The 16,122-nt window shown below is 39.6% G+C and overlaps 1 non-coding gene across 1 annotated transcript; it reads right to left on the bottom strand.

The window, feature by feature from the left end:
* Positions 1-6,423: 6,423 nt before the first annotated feature.
* Positions 6,424-6,530, bottom strand: LOC147919521 (small nucleolar RNA R71). The gene has a single exon (XR_015594253.1). It is a non-coding gene; the product is annotated as a small nucleolar RNA R71 (small nucleolar RNA).
* Between the last annotated feature and the right edge of the window lie 9,592 nt (positions 6,531-16,122).

The following is a 16,122-nucleotide window of genomic DNA, read 5'->3' as shown; positions in this document are numbered from 1 at the left end:
GCGTTTCCGCACCGAGAGGTGTAAGATTAAATGCCTGAATTAACTAATGGCAGAGATTTATTCACTTAGCCTAAGAGATTAGATGAGTAAGTAATTTATTGACAATAGTGAATCGGATTGTAATGCCTGCTTAGTCATGTTTTTCTAACGAGAGTTTGGTAAGAAAGTGATTATGGTTGATTGTTTCTGCCATGAGAGTGGATTAGCAAGCTTTAGAAATTCATTGTCTAGGGAATAGTTTGCTTGAGGCCTGTAAAACAATCTAGATTGATTAGGAATACTTATGAACCGATTACCCCATCCTTAGAAGCTTTCGTATATGGATTGTTAAGCTTTTATCCCTAACTCGACCACCAACCCGATCTGGTACTTGATCATCAACATCGTGTGGTGCCTCGAGTTAGTCATCATTTTGTTCTTATTTTCTTGTCACCCGATCACCTACTTGGTCTGGTACTCGATTGCTTACATCGTGTATCTCGGTCGTGTAGTTCTTTGTTTTTTTTTTTTTCTGTTCATTCTAGGTTGTTAGACAAAACCTCTTTTATTGTTTGGCCTGACTTGCATAGTTCTGATTGCATTCTATATACTAGCATCCAACCATTTGGATTGATAACCATTTGTACTCCAACTGCATAGGGAATGGATACCTTGGATGAAAATCCTACTATCAGCTGGCATAAAATTCGGTGAGAGTAGATCTCAATATTAAAAAACACATGTATTTTAAAGCTAAAACATGTTATTAAAACGGGTAGATTTACATAATACATATATTTATCAATATTGCATGTTATTCAACAAACTTACATGACTTTTTGAAATAACTTAACACATCATTTCAATATTTCATGCTATTAATAATCATAATCTATATTTTAAATATATTTATCACTAAATCATGTTATTTGACATAATCACATTAATATTTCAAAATGAATCAACATTTTTATCAACATTTCATGCTTTTTATACAAATACCACCACCATCGACAACATATCTCACCACGCCAAAAATATCAATACTGAATCTCACTAAATCCAGCCATTGTCTTATCAACACCAACCTCAGAAACTTCAATCTACTACCATCACGTCTTATCAATACCAACCTCACAACCTTCGATCTATCACCATCACCATCAACACTGAATCTCACTACTCTAATCCATCACCACCACCATCACCAGATTTATAATCTTCCATTACTATCACTAGATCTTTTTCTCCACATTTCTCTCTCTTTGAATTGCAAGCTGAGAATTCAAAAAGGATAATTTGGTCATAAATCTCTTTTTTACTTGTCTGTCCATAGTCATTTTCCAACAAAAATAAATTCATAATTATTATCTTAACATAGTCTTCTACTAATATTGCCCTTTTTCCTTTTAATAATATAGACTGTTTGTAATGACGCGTAACCAGAAGTACCTACCAGACGGAGAAGATGTGTCTGAAGGACGTAAAATGCCCCGGGAAGACGGAGGAAAGAAAATCTCGAACAACGAACGAGTGACTTGCAGAAGAAGTTACCGAGTCTTGAGATGATCCAAGAAGAAATTGGCCGTGAAAAAAGGGTCAAGGAGACGTAAAAAGACCATGGGAATGGAATGTTCGCGTACCAGCCGAATGGTCGAGATGCCACAAGTCATGGACGAGGGGTTCGGAGACGGACGAGGAAGTCCAAAGTCATGGATGAGAGGTCCGGGGACGGACAAGAGAAGCGGAAGTCACGGTCGGAGGGACCGGGGGTGGAAGAGGAGATAAGCCGCAAATGTACGGTTTTGAATTTGCGGACAAGCGCGGGAGCTTGGGATGCAAGAGAGACGCAGAAGGACAAGGAAGTAGAAAGGTCTCTCTGCATGCGAGAGAAGTGCCACGTGTCGCGCGATTAAGTGGTCTCCGCCAAGGAGTGAGATGCACGAGCGAGTGAGTGAGAGTGGGGAAGGATTACATGCAGAATTCTTGCCATTTGTCAAGCCAAAATCGCCACCTGCCCAGCGAGAGAGTTGAGTGAGAGGGCTTATAAATAACCCTCATTCCTCTCATTTTCGACACAAAAACTCTCTCAACACCCAAAATCTACCAAATTTTTCTCTCAAACCTTTGAAGAGAAAATCTGTTGATTTTCGACCGAGGAGAAGGAAGAAGGAAGAGATCTAGAAGAAGGTTGAAGCTTGAGAGCTAGTGGAGGTGCTGTCAGATCGGCATGGTGTGATGTGGTGTGGTGAAGCTTAATCGGCCAAGATCTACAAGCTAAGGTGAGTTGAGGCTTTGGTTGTAGATGTGTTGTGAGGTATTTGTGATTTTTTTGTGAAGAGCAAGTTGGGGATCTTGCTTAAGGAGGTGCATTAGCTCTCTAGCTCATGCATCGGCCTTGTCGAGTGGTTGATTTTCCTTTTTGTATGTAGATCTAGAAGATTGCATGTAGACAAGAGAGATTTTTGGGGTTTTTATGCAATCTTGGGGTAGATGTGCATTTTTCTCAAACTAGATGCAAGTGTGAAATGCCTCGCGTGCTAGATTTCAAGGGTTTTATGCATTCTTGGGGGAGAATGACATTTTTAAAACTAGCTGCAAGTGAGAAATTCCTTGCATGCCTAATTTTTGGGGTTTAAGAATTTTTAAAATGGAGGAAATTAATTTTAAAAACTAACTGCAAGTGTGAAATGCCTCGCATGTTGGGTTTGGGGTTAAAGAAGAGTCATGAATAATTAAAATTAATTACTTTAATTTTTGCATGAGTGGTTGAGGTGGTTAATGCCTCGTAGACTGGGTGAGAAATCGATTCATCAGAGGGAGTATTTTGGTAAGGCCATGTGAAAATCTCCGGGATGGAAAGAGCCGTATAAAAGCCCCAAAATTGAGTGTAGTTCCTCATGAGTTTGGATGTGAGACCAGTCTACGGGATGGGCTGTTTTGGTGAGGCCATGCGAGAATCTCCGGGATGGAAAGAGCCGCATGAGGGCCCCAAAACTTGAGAAAAATATTCCCATGGACTTGATGTGAGATCGGTCATGGTGAATTATTTTTGTGAGTCATGCGAGAATCTCCAGGAAGGAAAGAGCCGCATGCATGTGTGAAAGTGGAAAGAAGTATTAAATTAAAATGTGGAGAAGTTAATCAAAATTTAATTTGGGGTTGGCTGCATGTTAGGATTGCATGCATGTGTAGTTATCTTAAGTTGCATGTGTATTTATTTCGTTGCATCTTAAGTTTTGTGTGATTGCGTGATTGATTGATTGTTGTTGCTTGCTTGACTACTTGCTTGTGTGCTTGTTTTCTTTCTTGCTTTGTGTGTTGTGTGTGCTTAATTCTTTGTGTGGTTAGACATATAATTGAAGCAAGTTCTAGCTAGTGCTTGAGTCGGAGTCTCAGTTCGTAGCTAGAATTTGATCTCTGGTCCCATCATGTGTTGAGATTGTCCGGTGAGCTAATCCAGAGGGATCTCATGGCAGGACAATATTCGGTGTCTAGCTAGCTTCTAGCCCGAACCGCATGACGATGCGGCTTGTGTGAGTCTGGTTGGTTACCTTTGTGGTTTCAACTCGGAGTGTGTGAATGGGATGGGACAGAGGATAGAGGAGCCCTAGGATATGTTCCTAGGAAGTGATTTCCTTAGGATGTGAGTTACTCCATGATAGACCTCAAGCGTTGATGTGGATATCCGTGTTATGGTTCTAGGACATGTGAGGATGGTTCATGGTAGGAATCAAGCATTGATGTGGATATCTGTTTGATGTTTCTATTTCATGAGAAGTCTAGGGTGGTCAAGTTATCTTGATGCACCGCTAGCAGTTTTGATGTTCATATATTTTACCCTGTTTTCCCTTAGTATATTCACATCTTTTACATCTTTTGCAATCCATTTTGATCATTATTGCATAGCTTTAGGACTGTTCTTGCATTAGAGTATAGTTGCATTGCATTTGCATATTTTCATTCATAAACATTTGATTTTGGAGTCTAAGGAGCATGGGACCAATGCTAAAGAAGAGTGAAGCTATCAAGAGGAGAAAGCAAGGGAGTTAGGGCTGAAGAAACAAGGTCCGGAGTTCCACTCGACCGCCCACTCGACCAGACACTCGACCGTGTGCGGAGATGGACTCGACCGAGTGGAAGATGCACAAGAGAAGCCAACTCGACCGGTCACTCGACCGAGCACCAGGTCGAGCTGACCGAGCCGCCTGGCTATTTTGTCTTTTAGCATTTTTAGGGCTTCCACTACTTTTTCCTATATAAGGACTTGTACCCTGCAGCCACCAAGGAGTCCAACTTTTTAGATATTCTCAAACCTAGTATTTTACCCTTTTGGGAATTATTTCTTTTTGCACTTTTATTTTCTTAGATCTTATACCTCCTTGAAGGAGAAAAACAAGAGATTCCTCGTATTTGTTGGTTTCATAACTTTCAAAATATTGAGAATTCGAGTTTGATTCCTTCTTCAATATTGTAGTTCTTTGCTTTATCTTTCTATTGATGCAAGTTTCGGTATTTTCTGGGTTTATAGCTTTATTGTTCATCATGTGTGATTGTGAGTAGTTTCCTTAGCTCTTAGGGATGGTTTAGGCTGGATGGATGTTGTGGTTATTTGATTTGGTCTACATTGATTGTTGTAGATCTCTTCTAGGGTAGATATTCTTAATGCTGATCCTATAAACCGAGAGGGTAGGGTTTGATCTCAAGCCTCTTAGCATCACACCAATGTCTAAGGTGCATAGATAAGGCTAGATCTAGAGACTATCATTAGACTTGCTAAGAGATTAGAAGTCTTGTTTGATTTTTGACATATTGCTTAATGCTTGCTTGTATAGGTTCTTTACTTTGTGAGAACAAGTCTAGAAATATATTAGCTTGATTGTTTTTGCCATGAGAGTGGATTAACATGTTCTTGGAGATTATTGTCTAGAGATTAGCTCATATTGATTGAGGTTTGTTGATCAAGTTAGATAACCGCAATAAAAAGTCAAGCCCATGAATCCATCAGTAAGACCTTCCTTGTTTATTGATTTCCTAGCTTAAATTCTGCTGTTTGATCGTTGTTTGATTCGCCTTTGTATTGCTCTGTTTTATTGTCATTGCTCTGTTTCTCGCGTTTGTCCAGCTCGACCATGTACTCGATCTACACTCGATCGAGTGCTTGCTCGAGCTCATCCCCAGAATTCTGGTTTATGCTTTGTATTTGTCCTGTCTCAATTCCTGTTTCATTTAAGTTGCATTTCTGTTGCATTCACTTAGTATCCTGTTTATTACTTGCCTTGCATTAGTTCATTACTTGCATTACTATAGTTTCTATTTCTGTTCTTGCTTCATCATAGCTTTGATAAGTCTGTTCTCTTTACATTTAGCATCTATCTTAGTAGCTTGTACTTTCTGCATTTTACATTTCATCAATAGGTTGTTAGTGACAAACATCCTGCGTACTTGGCTTGACTTAGACATTTATGCACATCCTGATTGCTTGCAAACACTCAGATTAGATTGACACCTCTTATACTGCAACATCATAAAGGGAATTGAAACACCCTGCACTCCATTCATTCATCATCATACCATATCTCATTCCATCATACCACCCATCACCAATCAAAATATGTGTTTCAATTTAGCGCTATTGCCCATTTGAGTGTGTTTTGTGACAATTAGGATCAATAGAAGTCTAATATTAAGTTCGTTTATACACTTGTTCGCTACTGATCTCGCTTCTTCTCCTGCTCGTCTGTGATTGAGTTTCAAGTACCAGCTCGACCATCAACTCGACTACCACTCGACCGAGTGTGTGATCGAGTACCCGATCGAGTCAGAAGCCGGATACAAATAGACATCACTTCCCAGTTGACTCGACCACCCACTCGAGCCTGTTCTCGATCGAGTGCCTGTCCGAGTCTGTACTCGCGCCAGTTGATGCAAACAAGGTCCAAGGGTCATCACAATCTTCAGAGACTCCTTGATCACATCAACAGACCACCAAGGGACCTAAGACAGCATAGAACAAGGATCTGTCAGGAACAAAAACAACAAGTGCTAATGGAGCAACAAGATCAACAAGCTCCAAGGGCAAGAAACATTGGTGCTAGAGATGCACCAAACACACATAACCAGAGAGCTGGTATTGGGCCTCCTACAGTAGCAAACAATAATTATGAGATCAAAAGTGGACTGATCTCCATGATTCATGCCAACAAGTTCCATGGGTTGCCAATGGAAGATCCCCTAGACCACCTTGATGAGTTTGATAGGATATGTGATCTCACAAAGATTAATGGAGTGAGTGAAGATGAATTCAAGTTAAGGTTGTTCCCCTTCTCACTTGGAGACAAGGCTCACCTGTGGGAGAAGACACTTCCAACTGGAGCAATAACCACATGGGATGCTTGCAAGAAAGCTTTCTTGGCAAAGTTCTTCTCCAATGCAAGGACTGCTAGATTGAGGAATGAAATTTCTGGATTTGCTCAAAGAAACAATGACAGCTTTTGTGAAGCTTGGGAGAGGTTTAAAGGATTCCAGACTCAGTGTCCTCACCATGGCTTCAACAATGAGTCCCTTCTAAGTACTTTGTATAGAGGAGTGCTTCCCAAGATCAGAATGCTTCTTGATACAGCCTCTAATGGCAACTTCGCAACAAGAATGTGGAAGAAGGATGGGAATTGGTTGAAAATCTTGCTCAGTCAGATGGCAATTACAATGAGGACTATGACAGAACTATAAGGTCCACCTCCACTGATTAAGAGGACAATTACAAGAAGGATTTGAAGATGGTCAATGAGAACAAAAGTCCATTAACTTCATTGGCGAAGAAGAGGTTCAAGTTCAAGAGGGGGAGAGGAAATTTGCTGAGCTCTGTTATATGCAAAACCAGGGTGAATTCAAAGGCTACAACCAAGGAGGAGGGTTCAAGAACAACAAACTCTCCTATAGAAGCACCAATGTGGTAAATCCACAAGATCAAGTCTATCCACCTCAACAGCCTCAACAGCAAAAAAACTATGCACCCAAGCAGCAGCATCAAGTGTTCCAGCCCTAATTGTGTCCCCCACCAGGGTTTCAGACTAAGCACGGCCAGGAACAAGACTTAAGAGCCATGATGCAACAGCTGTTGATTGGGCAAACCAATGGAAAGATTGAGGCAGCAAATAGATTTTCTGAACTCAACAGGAGGATAGCAGATATTTACCGTGAACTCCATGCCAAGTTTGACACACTGACTTCCAGGATTGTGACTATGGAGAATCAACTAGCTTATGCCCCAATGCAAGACCACAACAAAGGCAAGGCTATTATGCACTCTATAGAATCTGCTAATGCTATCAATCTACGCAGTGGAAGGGTTCTACCAACAAGACAGGGAGCATTACCAGACACTGAGGACAGTGGTGTTCAAGAAGGGGAGGGTTTACAAGGTATAAGCCTCAGTAAGATTGTTGAGGGAGCATTACCAGACACTGAGGACAGTGGTGTTCAACTAGCTTGCTCCATAGGCCCCTTAACCTTCAGAAGATGCCTTTGTGATTTGGGAGCCTCAGTAAGCCTAATGCCTCTATCAGTTGCTAAGCGCCTAGGGTTTACAAGGTATAAGCCATGCAATATATCCCTGATCTTAGTTGATAGGTCAATAAGGCTACCACATGGTGTTTTGGAGGATCTACCGGTTAGAGTTGGAGCAGTGGAAGTCCCAACAGACTTTGTAGTCTTGGAAATGGATGAAGAACCAAAAGATCCTTTGATTTTGGGGAGACCTTTTCTAGCTACAGCAGGAGCAACAATTGATGTGAGACAAGGGAAGATAGATCTCAACTTGGGAGAGGACCTCAAAATGACATTTGACATTGTAGAGGCTATGAAGAAACCAACAATTGGAGGACAAGTCTTTTGGGTTGAAGAGTTGGACAAATTATCAGGAGAATTGATGGAAGAACTAGCAGAACAAGATCACCTTAAAACTGCTTTGACCAAAAGTGGGGAGGAAGGGTTCATCCATAAAGAAACCAAGGCCTATGAGGAGATATTGAACACCTGTAGAGAATCAGACCATCCAGAGGTTTTTGAGGGGTTACCAGCATTAAGAGAGGAAGTCTAGTCAGTTCAAATAGCAAATACGGATAGCTCGACCACCTACTCGAGCATACACTCGACCGAGCGCCAAAACCACTCGACCGAGTGCACTGCCGACTCCTCCACAGATGACTGGTCTGAACTGAAAGCACCAAAATTAGAGCTAAAACCTCTCCCATCTGGGCTAAGGTACGTTTTTCTAGGTGAGAACTCTACTTACCCTGTGATAGTAAATGCTAAATTGAGTAAGAAAGAACTTGATTTGCTAGTTGTTGAGTTAAGGAAGTATAGAAAAGCTATTGGTTATACTTTGGATGACATTCAAGGACTTTCACCTAGTCTCTGCATGCATAGAATCCATCTTGAAAATGAATCTTACTCCAGCATTGAACCTCAAAGAAGGTTAAACCCCAGCCTAAAAGAAGTAGTCAAAAAGGAGATTCTTAAGTTGCTTGATGCTGGTGTAATCTATCCTATTTCTGATAGTACTTGGGTTTCACCCAGTTCATTGTGTCCCAAAAAAGGGAGGAATTACTGTAATAAAGAATGATCATGATGAGTTAATTCTCACTAGAACCATAACAGGACATAGAATGTGTATTGATTATAGAAAGCTTAATTCAGCTACTAGAAAATATCATTTTCCTCTTCCTTTCATTGATCAAATGTTGGAAAGATTAGCTAATCACACCCACTACTGTTTCTTGGATAGATACTCTGGATTTTTCCAAATTCTTATTCATCTTAATGATCAAGAGAAGACAACATTCACATGTCCATATGGGCTTTTGCCTATAGAAGGATGCCATTTGGATTATGTAATGCTCCAGCAACTTTTCAAAGATGCATGATGTCTATCTTCTCTGATCTTATTGAGGATGTTGTTGAAGTTTTTATGGATGACTTCTCTGTCTATGGAGACTCCTTTTCTTCTTGTCTTGCTAATCTGTGCAAGGTTTTAAAGAGATGTGAGGAGACAAATCTAGTTTTGAACTGGGAAAAGTGCACTTCATGGTTGAAGAAGGGATAGTTCTTGGACACAAGATTTCAGAAAAGGGTATTGAAGTTGACAAGGCAAAGATTGAAGTCATGGTTCAACTTCAACCACCAAAAACAGTCAAGAACATAAGATGCTTTTTTGGTCATGCTCGGTTTTATAGAAGATTCATCAAAGACTTCTCAAAGATTGCTAGGCCATTGACAAGGTTGCTTTGTAAGGAGACTGAGTTCAACTTTGATGAAGATTGCTTGAAGGCTTTCAAGGAGATCAAGGCTGCTTTGATTTCAGCTCCAATAGTCCAAGCTCCAAACTGGGATCTTCCATTTGAGATTATGTGTGATGCTTCAGACTTTGCAGTAGGAGCAGTTCTAGGACAGAAAAAAGATAAGAGGCTGCATGTGATTCACTATGCAAGTAGAACCTTGGATGAAATTCAAGGAAGATATTCAACAACAGAAAAAGAGCTCCTAGCAGTGGTATTTGCCTTTGAAAAATTCAGAAGCTACTTAGTAGGATCCAAGGTAATTGTGTACACTGATCATGCTGCTTTGAGGCACATCTACTCAAAGAAAGACACAAAACCAAGGTTGTTGAGATGGATTTTGCTTCTCCAAGAGTTTGACATGGAAATAGTGGATAAAAAGGGGATAGAGAATGGAGTAGCTGATCATTTGTCCAGAATGAGGATAGAGGAGGGGATTCCAATCGATGATTCAATGCCTGAGGAGAAACTGATGCTAATTGGGACAACTCGGCCCACAACTCGAACAGGCACTCGGCCGAGTATGTTCGGGTACTCGGTCGAGCAGGATGAGATGGAGGAGTGGATGGCACTTGAAACTGAAGATCTACCTTAGTATGCTGACATAGTCAATTACAAGGTGTGTGAAGAAATCCCAGCAGACATGGACCCTTATAAGAAGAAGAAGCTCCTCAAGGACATCAATGGATACTATTGGGATGAACCTTACTTATAGAAGAAGGGATCAGATGGACTGTTTAGAAGGTGCATAGCAGAGAATGAAGTTGAAGGAGTGTTAGGACATTGTCATGGCTCTACTTATGGAGGACATTTTGCAACTTTCAAGACAGCCCAAAAATTCTTACAAGCTGGTTTATGGTGGCCTACTTTGTTCAAAGACACTCACAAGTTCATTACAAAGTGTGATGCTTGCCAAAGAATGGGGAATATCACAAGAAAGAATGAGATGCCTCAAAATCCAATTCTTGAAGTTGAGATATTTGATGTGTGGGGAATTGATTTCATGGGACCTTTTAATCCCCCTTCAAATGGGAATGTCTACATACTAGTAGCAGTGGACTATGTCTCCAAGTGGGTGGAAGCCATTGATAGCCCCACTAATGATCACAAAGTGGTTCTTAAACTCTTCAAGACCATAATCTTCCCAAGGTATGGAATCCCAAGGGCTGTGATAAGTGATGGAGGAACACACTTCATCAAAAAGATCTTTGAAGGAATCCTAAGGAAGTATGGAGTTAAGCACAAGGTGTCTACAGCCTATCACCCTCAAACAAGTGGGCAAGTTGAAGTATCGAACAAACAGAGCAAGGCCATTCTGTCAAGAATAGTAGGAGCAACAAGAAAGGATTGGTCTAGTAAACTTGATGAAACACTTTGGGCCTATATAACAGCTTTCAAAACACCTATAGGAAGAACCCCATTCCAGCTTGTCTATGGAAAGTCTTGCCATCTCCCAGTTGAAGTTGAGTACAAAGCTCTATGGGCAATCAAACTTTTGAACTTGGATCTAGAGACAGCACAAGCTAAGAGAAGCCTTGATTTGCATGAGCTTGAGGAGATTAGATTGGAAGCTTATGAAAACTTAAAAATCTACAAGGAAAGAACTAAAACCTTCCATGATAAGAAGATTCTCATCAAGGACCTAAAGGCTGGAGACCAAGCCTTGCTTTACAATTCAAGACTCAAGTTATTCCCTGGGAAGTTGAAAAGTAGATGGGGAGGTCCTTTTGAAATAAAAGAGATTTTACCATTTGGAGCTGTCACACTTCTCAACAAAGATGGTAGTGAGTTTACAGTTAATGGTCAGAGAGTTAAGAAGTATTTGGGAGAGAAAGTGACACATGAGAAGTGCACAATGCTTCTCAAGGATGCTCCTCAAGCTTGAAAAGCTAGAAGAAGTCAAGCTTAGTGACTCTAAACAAGCTCACTAGGGAGGAAGTCCCTTAGGTATCTTTGTCTTTATTTCTTAGGAGTTTTTGGTATTTTGATTTTTGTTTTGGTGTTTTCGTGGTCAGGGAAGCAAGGGAGTCTAGATAGAAGAAGGAAAGAAGACTCGTAGACCAGCTCGACCCCCCCCCCCCCCCACTCGACCAGGCACTCGACCGAGTGCCAATCAATTGCTATAGTCGAGCTGCCCCAGTCACCTTCTCCAAGTCATCAACAAGACCCCAACAACACATTTGACAGCAGAATGAGGATGTGGACAGCTTCTTCCACAATCCTTGAGGTACCATTATCACCTTCCCTTGTAAATAGCATTGCATTTCATATTGTGTTTTGTTTTAAGTCTTGAATCCTCTTACAAATTTCTTTCAAACAGAGGACTGTGTGATTTGAATTTGGGGGAGGTTTTGAGATAGCATTTGACATTGTGTTTTGTTTTCTTATTTCAAATTTTTAGCATAATCATGTTAGTATTTGCATAGCATCTAAGGCATAGAAAAACCCTAAAAATTTGAAAAATTTTGCAAAAATCTTTATAAAAAAAAGAGTGTTCATGTAGTTTGCATTGCATATTAGGATCTTGTTTAGCATGTTTCACGTAGGATTGTTAAATATTTGCATTAGGGATCTATGATGAGTTTTGCCTTGTTAGCTTGCTTAATTCACTAAACTAGGATCAATGCCCAAGTTAATAGTACTTTGATGCTAGTTAAGTAGTTAGAAGAATAAGATTGAACCAAGCCTTAAATTCCTGCATTGCATTTGGTCTAAATTGAAGCATGTTGTGATTTGATGCCATTTCCTACTTATAAGAACCTAATATTGACTTTCAATTATCAATGTGTGCATTGCTTTAAACTCATGGATACCATATACATATTTAGATCATCTTTCTCCTTTTTACCACTCTTGTTGATCCAAGTAGCTGATTAAACCATTAAAATCAGTTTTCCTACCCCTTAACCAACCCTTCTTTCAAGCCATGTTTATTCTTGTGTGTGTGAGGCCTATTTTTGGGATTGAGCTTCGTAGAAAGTGTTAGGTTTGAACTGACAAGAGTAAAGCCTTGTGTATTTCTAGTTTGCATTTTTAAACTAGATCGGACTAGGTGGTTCACTTGTTGAGTTTGGGACTTGACTGTTTTGAAAAGAAAAGAGGAAAAAGAGAAAGAAAAATGGTAGAGTTTTTAAGAGGAGAATGTGTTTAAGTAAAGCTCTAGTGAAAGGATGGGAAGTAAAAAAATTGTTGAAGATGGTTCTAGTTAAAGAAAAGAAAAGAAAGAAAAGAAAAGTATAGCAAAATGCTTGTATGTCTTAAGAATAAGAAGAAAAGAGAACCATAGCAAATAAGTAAGAATTCCCCATTCCACTAGAAAGATCAAATAAGAAACCTCTCCTTAGACTTTAAAATGAAAAGAGAAAAGCGTGAAAGAGAAGTGAAGAAGTTAAAGGGTTGAACTAGGATCATTTGGGTTTAGATTGATAGGATAAACACTTTGGGTGCCTTTGGGTAGACAAGGTTTTGTTCTTGTATGTGCCTAAGTGTTCTCACCTTTAGCATTCTTCAAAAGCTCAATCCATTTTTTATGAGAGAACCTTGATATTGATAAGCCTCACTCTAAAAAGAGACCACCATTGTCTCAAAACCTTTATCTCCAAGCCAAATGAGTTTAAGCATTGCATAGAATTGATTCATGTTCTTGATTAATGAATGTTAAAGGAAATGGTTGATTTGAATGCATATGGACATCTAAGGCTCAAATCAGTAAAGGTTGTGATAGGCTTGTCTAAAATCTTTAAGTACAGCTCATTCAACTTGCATCAGAGTACTAGTAACTTGAACATTGATTCTAGCTGGTTTATTGGCAAGCTTTAGGAACTGAGATCCCACTTTTAAACCTCACTTACCTTCTTATGTCTTGTTTATTTGCTTGAGGGCAAGCAAAGACTAAGTTTGGTGGTGTTGATGTTCATATATTTTATCCTGTTTTCTCTTAGTATATTCACATCTTTTTGCTATCCATTTTGGACATTAATTCTAGCTGGTTTATTGGCAAGCTTTAGGAAATGAGATCCCACTTTTAAACCTCACTTACCTTCTTATGTCTTGTTTATTTGCTTGAGTGCAAGCAAAGACTAAGTTTTGGAGTGTTGATGTTTATATATTTTACCCTGTTTTATCTTAGTATATTCACATCTTTTGCTATCGGAGATGGACTCGACCGAGTGGAAGATGCACAAGAGAAGCCAACTCGATCGGCACTCGACCGAGCACCAGGTCGAGCTGACCGAGCCACCTGGCTATTTTGTCTTTTAGCATTTTTAGGGCTTCCACTACTTTTTCCTATATAAGGCCTTGTACCCTGCAGCCACCAAGGAGTCCAGCTTTTTAGATATTCTACCTAGTATTTTACCCTTTTGGAAATTATTTCTTTTTGCACTTTTATTTTCTTAGATCTTGTACCTCCTTGAAGGAGAAAAACAAGAGATTCCTCATATTTGTTGGTTTCATAACTTTCAAAATATTGAGAATTCGAGTTTGATTCCTTCTTCAATATTGTAGATCTTTGCTTTATCTTTCTATTTATGCAAGTTCCGGTATTTTCTGGGTTTATAACTTTATTGTTCATCATGTGTGATTGTGAGTAGTTTCCTTAGCTCTTAGGGATGGTTTAGGCTGGATGGATGTTGTGGTTATTTGATTTGGTCAAGATTGATTGTTGTAGATCTTTTCTAGGGTAGATATTCTTAATGCTGATCCTATAAACGAGAGGGTAGGGTTTGATCTCAAGCCTCTTAGCATCACAAAAATGTCTAAGGTGCATAGATAAGGCTAGATCTAGAGACTATCATTAGGCTTGCTAAGAGATTAGAAGTCTTGTTTGATTTTTGATTGTTTTTGCCATGAGAGTGGATTAACATGTTCTTGGAGATTATTGTCTAGAGATTAGCTCATATTGATTGAGGTTTGTTGATCAAGTTAGATAACCACAATATAAAGTCCAGCCTATGAATCCATCCCTAAGACCTTCCTTGTTTATTGATTTCCTAGCTTAAATCCTGCTGTTTGATCGTTGTTTGATTCGCTTTTGTATTGCTCTGTTTTATTGTCATTGCTCTGTATCTCGCGTTTGTCCAGCTCGACCATGTACTCGATCTACACTCGATCGAGTGCTTGCTCGAGCTCATCCCCAGAATTCTTGTTTATGCTTTGTGTTTGTCCTGTCTCAATTCCTGTTTCATTTAAGTTGCATTTCTGTTGCATTCACTTAGTATCCTGTTCATTACTTGCCTTGCATTAGTTCATTACTTGCATTACTATAGTTTCTATTTCTGTTTTTGCTTCATCATAGCTTTGATTAGTCTGTTCTCTTTACATTTAGCATCTATCTTAGTAGCTTGTACTTTCTGCATTTTACATTTCATCAATAGGTTGTTAGTGACAAACATCCTTCATACTTGGCTTGGCTTAGACATTTATGCACATCCTGATTGCTTGCAAACACTCAGATTAGATTGACACCTCTTATACTGCAACATCATAAGGGGAACTGAAACACCCTGCACTCCATTCATTCATCATCATACCATATCTCATTCCATCATACCACCCATCACCAATCAAAATATGTGTTTCAAGTTTCCACCTGCCAGTGATTGCGAGTGAAGTGGCGTGAAGGCTTTCGAGGGAAATATAAAAAATTCAAGTGTCTTGATTGTTTCTAGGTTGTTTGTTTAATTGCTTGTTTTCTTGTTGATTGATTGCTTGCTTGTTGATTTCTTGCTTGCTTGTTGATTGTTTGCTTGCTTTCTTGTTGATTGATTGCTTGCTTGTTGATTGCTTGCTTGCTTGTTGATTGTTTGCTTGCTTGTTGCGCTTCCGCATTGGATGCTTTGTTTGGGGTGTTTGGGGTAGTTGGATGAGATGTGATAGCATGTTAGTGGAGATGGCATGTTAGATAGTTGCCCAGCTCACTGAGTAATCCTAGATTACTCATTTCCATCCTCCATTGTTTTTCTTGTAGGGAAAGTAAGTGGGTAGACTTGGATTTAAGAAACCGGATAGGGTGTTTTCTTGATGTGTTGCAAATCTGTGTTTCATAATTTTTGCTGTATATTTCGGATGGATCCAACTGCTTTCTTGAATGATTTCGTTGAATGTGAACTTTGCTTATATATATATATGTATGAATCGAGATATTTTCATATATTCGAACAAGTGGTAATGTTACGATCTAGTCCGGACCAGCACAACGCCGCATGCGTACCAAGGGTTACAAAGCCTAAGGGACGTACGCAGTGGATAGGCGGCTGCCGGCGGTCCGGCTGGGGGTCCTAATTCGTTGGTGGAGCCTCAGCTGGGTTGCGGGTGGTTGTCCTCTGTGATGCCCACCGGGGCTGCTCCGCGGTTTGTCTGGCCGAGTGACAGAAGCGGTTCGGGGGCGTTACATTGTTGATGTGTGTGATTTTTCACTCCAAATCTTTTACCTAAAAAGACCACACGACGAATGAAAGCCCACAGTTAATCAATGTAGTATTTTAGAATCAATCCCACAGAGAGTAATAGGTAACACAAATTGAATTAAAAGAGAAAGAACTATGGATAAGACTAAATAAGAGATTGGCGTTTTGGTTTTCCTAATAACTATTGCAAATAAAGAAAGCGTAAATAAAAACGGTTTAAAACTATAAGACTAAGGAGTTGGGCGTTTGGGAGTCATCTAAGGGTTTTCATGGTTCTAAGCAATATTAAGTGTCAAGATCTAACAAGTAACTACTAATTTTGGTCTAGGTTCTCAATTATGAAACACTATTGAACTAACAAGCTATTTTCATATAATGAAAGTCTAAAGTCTTCATACTCC

Source organism: Camelina sativa, chromosome 20 (genome assembly GCF_030686135.1).
Source record: "Camelina sativa cultivar CO46 ecotype springtype chromosome 20, ASM3068613v1".
In the NCBI taxonomy this organism is placed as follows: domain Eukaryota; kingdom Viridiplantae; phylum Streptophyta; class Magnoliopsida; order Brassicales; family Brassicaceae; genus Camelina; species Camelina sativa.
The sequence above is the reverse complement of the archived record's forward strand: the minus strand, read 5'-3'. Positions and strand labels throughout refer to the sequence as shown.